Genomic DNA, 11,288 nt, shown 5'->3' with positions numbered 1-11,288 from the left:
TTTCACAAGAATTTTGAGGCAATGAGGCTGCAAGCAGATAATTGCAGCTTGGAGCATCTTTCTGCACTCTGCTCATTATTGTGAATACAGGTGTTTTCCTGAGCAGCAGTGGCAAAATGCCCATGGTATAAATCTGATTCTTCTGCTGTAAGTCTTGCTACAGAGACCTGGGGTATTTGTCAGGTTGTGGAGTGAAGGCATTGTATTTCCTAGGTGTACTTTTTTTTCTTTTTTCTCCACAGGAAAATTCATCTCTGGTGCAGCATCTGCTTCTTAACAAGGCAATGTCTTGTTTTCCTGCCAATGTGTCACGAAATTTAAAGACATCCCAGTCATGGGAACAGCTTTTCTGCTGCTGGTGACTCATCACTTAGTGCTCAGAACCAATGGCCTCAGTTCAACTAAATCTCAGCATCCAGAGAAAACATTCTGATAGATTAAATTATGGACAAACTTAATTACTAGTGGTACATTCAAATCATACTACATATAATTTTGACCAATGGTCAACTTTAGTATAGATTAATAGAACAAATATAAATCGAATTGTCAACACTAATTAAAAGAATGAAGGAAAAACATCAAAATGATCTCAGAGGGCAGCACCCTCCACTCCGTAATTGACTCCCTGGGGCAACACATCTTGGAGCAGGGTGAGGGCCGGTGCAGGCCCTGTTTGGCTGGCTCAGTTTGCAGCGGGTGTGTGAGAGAAGCAAATCACGTTCTTAGGGGTCGGCTGCCTACACGTGCGCCCAGAACTGACCAGCGCATCTCCTGGTGAGGCCGTGCACGGCGTGCAAGGAGCGAGTGCGGAACTGCTTAGAGATGTGCGTGGGGCAGGGGCGGTGGCTGCAGGGGGCAGAGCATCCAAGCCACAGTCTGTTTTCACGGGCCACCCAGAAGAGGGGCAAGGCTGCGGCTGCATTACGCCAAGCCAAAGGCGAAGGGGAATAAACCTGTCGCGGATATGGGTTAGGTGGGATTCCACCTGCAGGCTTGGAGCAGACAGAGGCGGAAAGGGCTGAGAGAGGGTGGGGGGACCAAGAAGGTGGGGGCAGGAGGGATGCTGCTGGCGGAGCTGGCGCTGGCGGGGGCTGGCAGCGCTGCCGCTGCCGCTGTCGGGGCCGGTGGTGCCGGACTACGAGTCCCATGGTGCCCGGCAGGGCAGGCCGGCGGTGCGCAGCCGCCGCGCCGGGCACCCACCTGCCGCCGCGGGCGCTGGGCTCGGGGCGCGGAGGGGCGCGGAGGCAGCGGCGGCCGGGCCGGACACACCGCGGGGTAAGGCGGCCCGGGCGGGGCGCGGGGCATCGCCCGCGGGCGGCCCCGCGGGGCTCCGCGCACTGCGGAGCGGAGCGATGCGGAGCGGGCGGGGAGCGGAGAGATGCGGAGCGGTGCGAATCGGAGCGGAGCGATGCCATGGGCACGGCGGGGCGGCGGCGTGTGGCGGAGCATCCCCGGCGCGGGGTTCGGATGCGGCCGGTCCCGGCCCGACCCCACCCGCGGCCGCGGAATCGCCGCCGGGAACCGTCCTGGGAATGCGGGGCACGGAGGGATCGGCCGGGCGGCCCCGCCACGCCCGGGGCTCGGCGGAGGCGGCTTTCCCCGAGCGCCTTCCAGGGCAATGCGTGCGTGTTTATTGCGGAGCGCTCGCATCCTTCGCGCCGGGCGTGAAATGACAGAAATCAGATGGAGCGGTTTAATAAAATAAGAAAAGGAGGTGGGTTTTTTTGTACATGAAGATGAGCTGTCCCTCCTTGGAGATCTGTCTTTTGTATGTCAGATATACGGCAGGACCGGCGGGGGGTGGTTCTGCTCGGCGGCCGGGGAGCAGGTCAGAATAAACGGGCCAACGACAGGTTCGGGAACAGGATGCTGATTTAGGGAATTTAATAGCATTTCCAAGGTCTTGAGATGCAAAATGTGTCCTAAACCCCTGCATATTTACATTAGATATCACACATGCCCTGTTTTGTCATCTTCTAAATAAAAAAATATCAGGGTGGCCTAATTCAAGGGGTTTTGCTTTGATGGAAGCTTTGGGGTAATTTCTTTTGCCAGAGTAAAAATCCACAGTTGATCGATGAGAAACCTGTAGAGAAATCTGAGGACTATAAATACCAAAAAATCAATGATAACTGGTTAGATTCATGTGACCATCCTGAGCTTATCAATAACATAAACTTATGAAAGAAACAGTTTGACATCATTAATGAAGAAAGAAATCCAGAAATGTAATGATATCAAATATCAGTTTAAAAATAATTGGAAGAAGCAATTATATTTTTATACCATGAATGGTACACTGTATAGATCTATACTTTTGACAGTGTTCAGTAGAGGAAATATTCAGCAAGTTACTGAGTAGCCTATTTGTAGTAAATAGATGCAGTATTTCAATTTCTTGTCATATGAAAGCTTTTCATTAACTGATTATTCTAAGAAATTGCCCTTGAACTTCCTCTGTTCTGCCCTCCACTCTTGGAGATAGGAACATGTAATGGGAAAGAAACACCTGGGACCAACTGACCTAGTACTGCAGGGATCACACCCTCTAGTTCTATGCAAGGGATACAATTATTAGAAAAATAAACTCATACTCAGGGATGCATGGCAGTGTCTCACTGAGTTATGCTATCGATATTGCAGTCTTTTATGCATTATTCTGCACTCATTTGCTGCCTAACAGCCTGCCTGCTTTTGCTGTGGTGCTCTTTGCTGTACAGCTCTTAACTGGTTTCCACTATGGATATATTTAAATTTTTACTACTCTGTAAAAAAATGAAGATGGTTATGCGAGTTATTTTAGTGACTTCACCAACCTTAATTCCACATGTGTCTCTTTTCCCACTCATCCAGCTTGGCTGTATTTGTCTGAACTTAGCCAGTAGCCTCTCTCGTCTTGATAACCTAAATAATTTTGTTCAAAATAGTGCCCTTTGCTCTCTTGTTGCATAACTTTTCTTTCTTTGCAAAATTATTATTATTTCCAGTATTTACAACTTCTGGCAAGCATTTCTGCAGTAGACAACATTTCTGCTGTTACGAATCTGCTTTAGGGTTGTTTTTTTTTGGTAGCATTCCTGTATTATTGAAGCTCATAGTTTGGTGCCTTCCTGTAATTGAGTACCCTTTTGACTGAGGCTGAGGTGGCTGTGCAGGATTTTGCACTGGGAGGCTCCAGGTAGCATCCTGTAGCCACAGGTATTTGCATGTGGTGGGTTAATACTGGGGTGAATGTCTATGTTCTGTTTACTGACCACAGCACACAAGTGTAGCAGTGACTTTTGTTTAACAGTGGAGTTTGACCACCATTATTTGGTGCCACAAAACTCTGTAAACTTTTTTTAAACAGTTTTTAAATCCTTCTTTCAAAGAGCAGCTGGGACTGAAAGTCCAGCTGCTGTGCAAAAATAGGGAAATCTGAGAACAGTGACAAAAAGGTAGCACACCGCTTGCTCTCTGTTGGCAGCACAGGTGGAACAATACTCTTGTTAATAGTACCCAGTGTCCTTTTTTCCTATCAATGTTTCCAACATGTGGAAAACAAACACTAGTGTTGTCTTTTCCAGGGCTGGCCTGATCTATTTTGTTGTAAAAATAAAAAGTCTGTTTCCAGGTACAATTTATTCTCCTGTTCGTTGCTTCAGCTATCAGGATGTGCACATCAGGGATGGCTTCTGGCTTTGGTTTATAGCTAAAATGCAAAAAATGTAAGGTAGTTACAATGTCTCTGTACATTGTAAAAAGAAAAAAACAGCTTGGGAAAGATGCAGAAAGAAGTTTTTATAGAAAGTACCTACCAGTGATCATTATTAAGGATCCTAGTTCTGTGGTCAGTAGTATATGCTGTTTACCTTCCCTTTGGGTCTCTCTCTGCTGTGTTTTTGCTTGGCAAATATTGTTCATTTAAAAGATCCACTTCAGTGAATGAGACTGTCTGTGGAAGAAGGGACCCATAACCAAAGGAAAAGCTGTCCAGTGCTTGACACTTGAAAGATGGTTCAATTCCTTGTCTTGCCACAGACTTCCCATTTGACCTTAAACAAGGCATTTCTTTCCCCTGACAGGGCCATGGAAAGGCTGTCATGTGGCTGATGGTGTTTAAGGCACAACAACCGTTGTTTCCATGTAAATGTGATTGATCAATGAGGATATCAGACCCTGGCCTTTGGCTTCCCCAGGATGCCTTTGTACAAAGCTGCAGATAACTGATACCCCAATGTGTGCTTTGCTTTGCATTCTTGGTGGATGTGCTGTTTACAGAACTATAGTTCTTTACATAAGACACAGTCTGGGAGACTGAACTGGATAAAAACAGCACCTTGTAAACATCACAGCTGTTACTGTAATGGGCATGGTCTGTGTTCATCTGGGGGCTGCAGAGCCATGGGCTGCTGTGTCACAGACTGGGAGCACGTCTGCTCTGCGACTCTGCTGACCAGGGCAGGTACAGCCTCTTGTTCCAAGGTAAATCAGCACCCGGCTGCAGAATCAAACCTGCAGAGTCTGGTAGTTATTGAAGGAGGCTGAAATGTCGTTGATGTCTCACAGAAGATAATGAGGCCCTTTTCTTCCAGTTGCTGTCAAATGGACACTTCCAGTCTCATCCAAGGGCTGTTAGTTGACCACCAGCAGTACAGCTCAGCGGGAGGGTGTTCTGTTCACATCAGAGTGGAGTTTATAGATGACAAATTGTGGGTGGAGCCGCCACTTCATAGTCTATTTTGTCTGTATAAAAAGACTCTGTTCTGCAGGATTTTCAGCCTTGCACTTCACACCACCCTCAGTTTCAGACAGTAACTGTGTTATGTTTTTATTTTAGAAAAACTAATTAACCTTGCACAAATTTTCAAATCATCACTGGAGTTCTAAAAACGGAAGAAACCTACCTTCCAGTTCCACAAAATTACTGTTGCCGTGAGCAGAAAGATTGTTTCATTATTTTATAACTAAACTTTACCCTTCTAAAAGCAAAGGGGAGTCTTCATCTGCAGGAGACCCGACAGACAGACAGGTGTCTGGTCTTTTCCATTTCCTATACTAGATACATCACTGGAGTGTCAGAACACCACAAACAGTTCCATTGATATCCGCAGTGCTTATGTTCATTCTGTCATCCTCTTCCTGTGGGTAGGAATTGAGTGATTTAAAGGTTGCTTTTATTGAGTAAGACTGGCTTAAATCATCATATGGTCGCTGTATAATTTGTCATCATTTTTGTATGGGAACAATTCTAATGGTTATGATCTAAAAATATGATGATACCTAGGAACAAATTGCAAATTCATCAGGCACTGTAAAGAATACTTCCTTCCCAGGACTCAGTTTCATGTTTTGAATGCTTATGAGTAATACCACTAATGTTATTTTAGAAACAATCAGAAATTAGTTATTACATAACATTATTTTGCATCAGTAGGAGAAGCATTAATGTCTCATCTTTCTTTAATCACCACTGAAAACCTTTTCATGTTATCTGAATCAAAGGGAGTACATCCCTTTATGTCTTCTATAAATAACAGTACATTCATATGGATAATTTTGCAATATACATGATAGTTATTTTCTTATAAAGGGCATGTCTGAACTCCCATTAAAGTGAATTGATGTCTCACATTTTATTTGCATGGAAATTATCAGTCCTCCAATTAGGAAGCCAACTGTAATGTAAACGACAGAGTGGCATAAGCATTACCAAGGTTCAGAAGGGCTCATCCAATTATGAAGTGGGGTTTCTGATTCTGTATGATTATCTTAAAAGTTCAGGCCTAGTCTAGTATTAGGACAACATAATTGTTGATTATTCACTGGTCTCTGTGTAGGACTAAACCAGTTGCTAGGAACAGAACAAGAAATAACCCTGCATTAGCCCTGGAAAAAACCAGCATTTTAAATATACAAGGATTTTTAGGGATTCTTTGCTACAGGATGACAAAAGATGGCAAGCTAGTCTGGGAATAGAAGAGATCTGGCCACATCACAGCTCTCCCAGCACTGAGCTCAGTGCCAAGTGCAACTGAGTGTGCTCCCCACCAGCCCTAGACACGCTCTTGAAGAATCCAGTTCTATGGAACCTCAAACAGGTTGTTTGCTTTGATCCACCAAGTGACCATGCTGTGTCATGAATGGAAAAGAGTTAGAAAAGGTGACTAAACTGGAACAGTTCAGTGCTTCTTATGGTGGAGTTCTGCAGAAGTTTTTTTGGGGGGGAAGTAGACAGAAAAGTTGGGGAATTCTAGAAGACCAAATTCTTTACAGGTCTCTCTTCCATTTGCTACCTATGTGAGTTCCTTTGACATGTCTACTGTGTCTGCATCAGGACCTGTAGCTAATACTGTTTTCATCCTACCCACACAGAACTCAGTTCCATAATGCTTCCCTCTATGTTCCTGTCACACCTGTATGCTGTGATGGCCCTAATGTGTTCTTTCTAACTTTTCTGAGATTTCTGAACCTCCTACCTCAAAACATGATCTCTTGAGTATACATCTCCCATATATTCATGGTTGGAAAGTACACTGGTACATTAGTCTTGCATTTTAAGTATAAAAATTAAAAAGGAACCTTATTTCCATGTCAAACAATGGAGTATTTCTAATTTTTTTTTTTTTTTTTTAAGTTTGAGCTTTCAACTGCCCAGACTTATTTTCCATAGCCATTCCTGGAAAGCAGAGAGGTTCCCTATCTGGCACTTGATTAAATGTATTGGTGGAAGCATTCCACTGCTTGGACAGTGCAGGACAATCATCCTCCTTCTGCTGAGCATCTGCTTGTGTTGCACAAACACGGCTCTTAATCATAATGGCCCCAATCCTATTTATTTGGTCCCGTATCAATTTAACTTGGGATTAATTCCACGTTTAGCTGCTTCAGTCTGTTTAAATAAAGGGAAGAATTTTTCCACATTTACAGATCAGTTTCACAACTGTTTTTCAAAACACAAATATCCACCACTGTGGTTAGGGAGATAGTTTGAAGCAGATCGTGCAGCAGGATTTCCTTTCTAAAGATCACTTGTAATGATCTGAAAAAATGAGAACAATTTCTCAAATCTGATTATAAAAAGGTATTTTTTTCCCAATAAAAATGCAAAGAACTGTGTTAGATACTTCCTATTCAGCACATCTCCCTATACATCATAAATGCACATTGCCAAGCAGCTTCTTTCTTAGCTTGTACACGCTATCAAAAGCTCAAAATTCATATCATCGGTATCACGGTATTCTCATTTCTACAGAACCCAGAGACATGATGTTTCTGTAAGTGTACAGGTTGTGTTTTGACAGCAAGAGTCTAAAGTGCCTTTGTAGCTGCTGGTCCGTAGAAGGCTCTGTAGTTCAGGTTGTCCCAACACTTCCCAAGGAATCTGAGCAAATGTGAGTGGGACCGCTCTGACAGTCAACATTAATTCAGCAGAGGACTGATTCACTCTCAGAAAGAAACATCTCTTATCAGCAACAGAAAATTATGACAGTGTCATGATATCAGTGGAAACTACAGCCTAGCTACTCTAGAAAGCCCTTTCAGAAATGTATAAGGATAACAAAAAAGTACTTATGGAACATGGCAAGGTATAGAGGAGTTATATCACAGCAGGTGTTGACTACATAGAGCAATAATGATTTTATGCAGGCTGACTAATGACACCCTTTTTCTCTTTGGAAACACATTTCAAATCCTGATGTTGACATATGTGACGAAGCTGCCCCAAATAAAACCATATGTATTTCTTTCTTTAAAAGGAAACAAAATTAAAAATATAGCAGTGGGTTCATTGAAGTTCACTGTGAAACCTCTGTGCTCCACAAAGATTTAAAAGTAGTATGTGGTTAAACAGAAATGCTGCCTCTCACGGTTCTGCATTATCTGGAATCAGCACAGATTTCACCTTTTGGGCACCCAGCAGAGTGCTTTGCTGTGTAAGAGTGGGGACTCAGGCCCATGGGAAACTACGATGCTCCATACTGAAACTAAATGCAGAAAAAGAGATGGGATTTGTGTTCTTCCGTTCCTTAATCTCCTCTTTCACACTTCCCTGTAAATGTGAAGGAAACCCCACAGTCTTACCCATGGTCCTTCATTCCGCTTCCCCCGTTGTCCCTGATACAGTGTAACATTCAACAGCACATTTCCTCTGCAGTTAGACTGGACATCTCCCTTCAACTGCGTGACACCTGATCTGCTTTGGTATGTTCAAAATAACAGTAGCAGGGAGTCTTGATTAGGATTGCTTTTTTAACTAATGGTTTCTTACAGTGATCATAACAAAGCAAATCCAGTGGATATCATGTATAAGAAGTAAATAGCATGTGCACACTCAGAAAAGCCAAGCCACAGTAAGAAGCCACACAGGCAGCATATGGTCCTGTTTACATACACTAAATTAACAGTATGGAATCCAATTAGGAAGGTGGAGATCGTAATCAACATATTAGACAGCAGTTTCTCGAGTGCGTGAATCAAGACTTCAGCATTTCCTTCCTGCACTGAATGATGCTGAATTGTTGGATTTATCTCATTCCCTTGGTTTCTGATAATGTGACTGTGGTGAAAGGTCAGTCTAGTGCATAAAGCCAGGACATGAGCAACAGGCGTTTCAGCTGAGCTTGCAGCAGCCTCTTCAGCAGAGTGAAAGCTCCAGAAGAGCTTTACTGCTTACAGGGATTGCGGACAAACAAATTCCCTAGGCACTGTCTTGTGCTTTTGTTCAGTCACAGAAGAGTAGGATTCTGTTGTGAAAGGGAAAATATCAAGGGAATTTCTGTTGCAAATGTGTGCGTGCAAGAAAAGCATGATTTCCGTTTCTTCCACTGCTAATCTAATAAGGGTTATCCAATACAGTCCTTCATGCCATGAGGGAAGTTAGGCTGATACATCAGTAATATCTGGGTTTATGTTTCTCTTTGGAGTATCTCTGCTGCACATGGTCAGATACCTTCTGTTCCTAACAACTAAAAGGAAACACTTACAATATTGGAACTGTCACCTGTTGAAAAGTGTCTCCTGGCACATCTTCCCTTTATGGCTGAGCGTGTAGGCAATTCACAAAGAAATCAGAGTGTCTGGTGCACACAAACCATACTCTGCAGTACCTACCCACTGGCACCTGGATTCAGCTTGGCAAAGTTTTTAACAAAAGCTGTTACAAACACAGCCTTGCTGATACCAGTAAAACAATTCCTGGCTGTGTTGCCTGAATGGTGCAGTGCTGAGGAGAGAGCCAAGGGAGAGGTTCTGGTACCAGGCATTCTGCACCACAGAACTGCTGACCCTCCGCCAGGGAAACTGTTGTGTGCTCTCGCTAGTTACTTTTCCAACAACATTTAATTACCCCAACCTTGGGATTATATTTCTTTCTTTTCCAGGGATGTGATTAAACTCTAATAAAATAACCATTTAAACTGTTAAATAGTTTTAAAAAGCTCTAATCCCCTCAAAGAAAATTTCCAGCTCAGTTAATGGCTGCTAGCTGAAATGTTATGTTTGTAATGAGTTTATGCAAAGAAACTTAGAGAAGGCACCTTCTGCCTTAGTACAGAATGTTGTGCTGCAGCTCAATTTGTTTTTACAGTTTAAACAAATATCACAATATCACAAATATCACTTTTAAATAAATTCTTTCAGTATTTAACAAGTATTGTTAAGTTGTATTGATTAAACACATATCAAACTAGTGTTCTCTTTAAGCACCAAGTACACAAAAACAGTAGCTCTTTTGGACCTTTTTTGGCCAAAATATCTCTCACACTCATTGCATATGATGATATTTTGATATTATAAGAAAATTACACACCTGTTGTAACTTCAGGAAACATCAGATGCCAACTAACTTCCTGAAAGAGACCCACAGTTTAAAGGATGGTTGAATTCTATGCTGACATTTGGAATGGCTTGTTGATGATGTCATGCCAGGAAAACAGCAGCACCAAACAGAGCAATAATAAGGAACAAAATGAGAATGTGTTAGGGAAATAAAGCTTTTTCTTGAAATGGAATGTTTAAGTGTTTCAAGTCAAGGCTCATTGTGCCTTGCAGTAGTCATAGAATTCCAGATTTTTCAAATTTTTAATTCTGCTAATTATTCTCTTACCCTTTTGTAGGTTACTGATTTTTAGTCTTTTTGATAAATAGAAAAATTATATATGTTTTAATATTTAGTATTTTAATAGTGAAACTCTTAAGTAAATGAAATATTTTCATTTGGATCTTGAATAAAAGAAAAATAAAAATCAGGCTTCCAGCTTATATGAAGAGAACAGAACCCACATGGATTTTTTTAGCTTATGACTGCTAAGGACGTGGTCAGAGGAAATCAGAGTTAGGGTTGATACGTAAGCCAGTCGTAGGTGCCAGTTGGTTGGTTTCCATATCAACAATGACTTCAAAATTCATGAATGCAAAAACTCAGCTGTAAAACTGCACAGTGAGCTGTGTAATTCAGAGAGAGCTGGTGCTGCTGTGGGAAACCTGGCAGACTTGAGGGCCTGGAGCACAATTAAAGTCCCCAGATAATGCTGTTTCTGATCATAGATTAATTCTCTTTCACTCCGTCCATTTGCAGGCTGATTCTGGTTCTAGAATTTGTTCTGGACAAGAAAAAAAGCAAGTAAAGACAGAGAGTCCTTTGTCATATTGTCATATGACAAATAATATGACAATGACTGTTGTGACCATGCAAATGAGAACTTCTTGTTCCTGATCAGTTGGGATCATCTAATAGGGAACCACATTCAAGTTTTAAAACTAAGAGTCTGTGAAATACTGAGTCCGTATTTTTTCCATGGCTGTGTTTTGAACACCTGCAGGTGCCCCATGCAGCAGACTGGTTTACAGATAATCTTCTGAGCTATGAGTAGCATGTCCTCACTCCAAGAATTATTTTGATGATAAGTGCTATTGTGTGTAACCCAACATGTTGAAATAAGACTAACAACCAGCCTTAAAGATGTTTAGGTCATCCCAGATGATGTGGGTTAGCTTTCAGCCATCAGCAAAGCTGGGATAAGATAGAATACTTCAAGGCATAACATTTTGTTTCTTTTTTGTCAGTGCTGGACTGTTGTCTGTAACTCTACCACTTTGCTTATGGCCAAAAGAGCAAACAGATACTGCTGTTTGCAAGCAAATTAAATGAAACAGATTTATTTCAATGGAAAAGGAAAATTCCTAACGTTTTTCTTATCTATTCTTGGAGCTTCTCTCTGCTGCTGCACCCAATCCTTGCTATTCCATGGCTACTGCTGCACAGGCAGCCCCAGCACTTCCCACACCCCCCCTGCTGTGCCAGG

The 11,288-nt window shown here is 42.5% G+C and overlaps 1 protein-coding gene across 2 annotated transcripts in view; it reads left to right on the top strand.

Moving 5' to 3' along the window:
* The first annotated feature begins 879 nt into the window (after positions 1-879).
* Positions 880-11,288, top strand: part of LOC108492618 (tropomodulin-2) — a 33,590-nt gene continuing 23,181 nt past the window's right edge. The window contains exon 1 of one of the 2 annotated variants that reach the window (XM_017805137.1): positions 880-976. The gene's annotated coding sequence lies outside the window, so the exon portion shown is untranslated. Of the gene's footprint in view, positions 977-1,216; positions 1,279-11,288 lie in introns of those variants that run through there. The other variant, XM_017805135.1, reaches the window with a different exon arrangement.

The sequence above is a fragment of the Lepidothrix coronata genome, unplaced genomic scaffold (genome assembly GCF_001604755.1).
Source record: "Lepidothrix coronata isolate B3197 unplaced genomic scaffold, Lepidothrix_coronata-1.0 Scaffold11, whole genome shotgun sequence".
NCBI lineage: Eukaryota > Metazoa > Chordata > Aves > Passeriformes > Pipridae > Lepidothrix > Lepidothrix coronata.
This window is presented reverse-complemented; position numbering and strand designations above follow the sequence as displayed.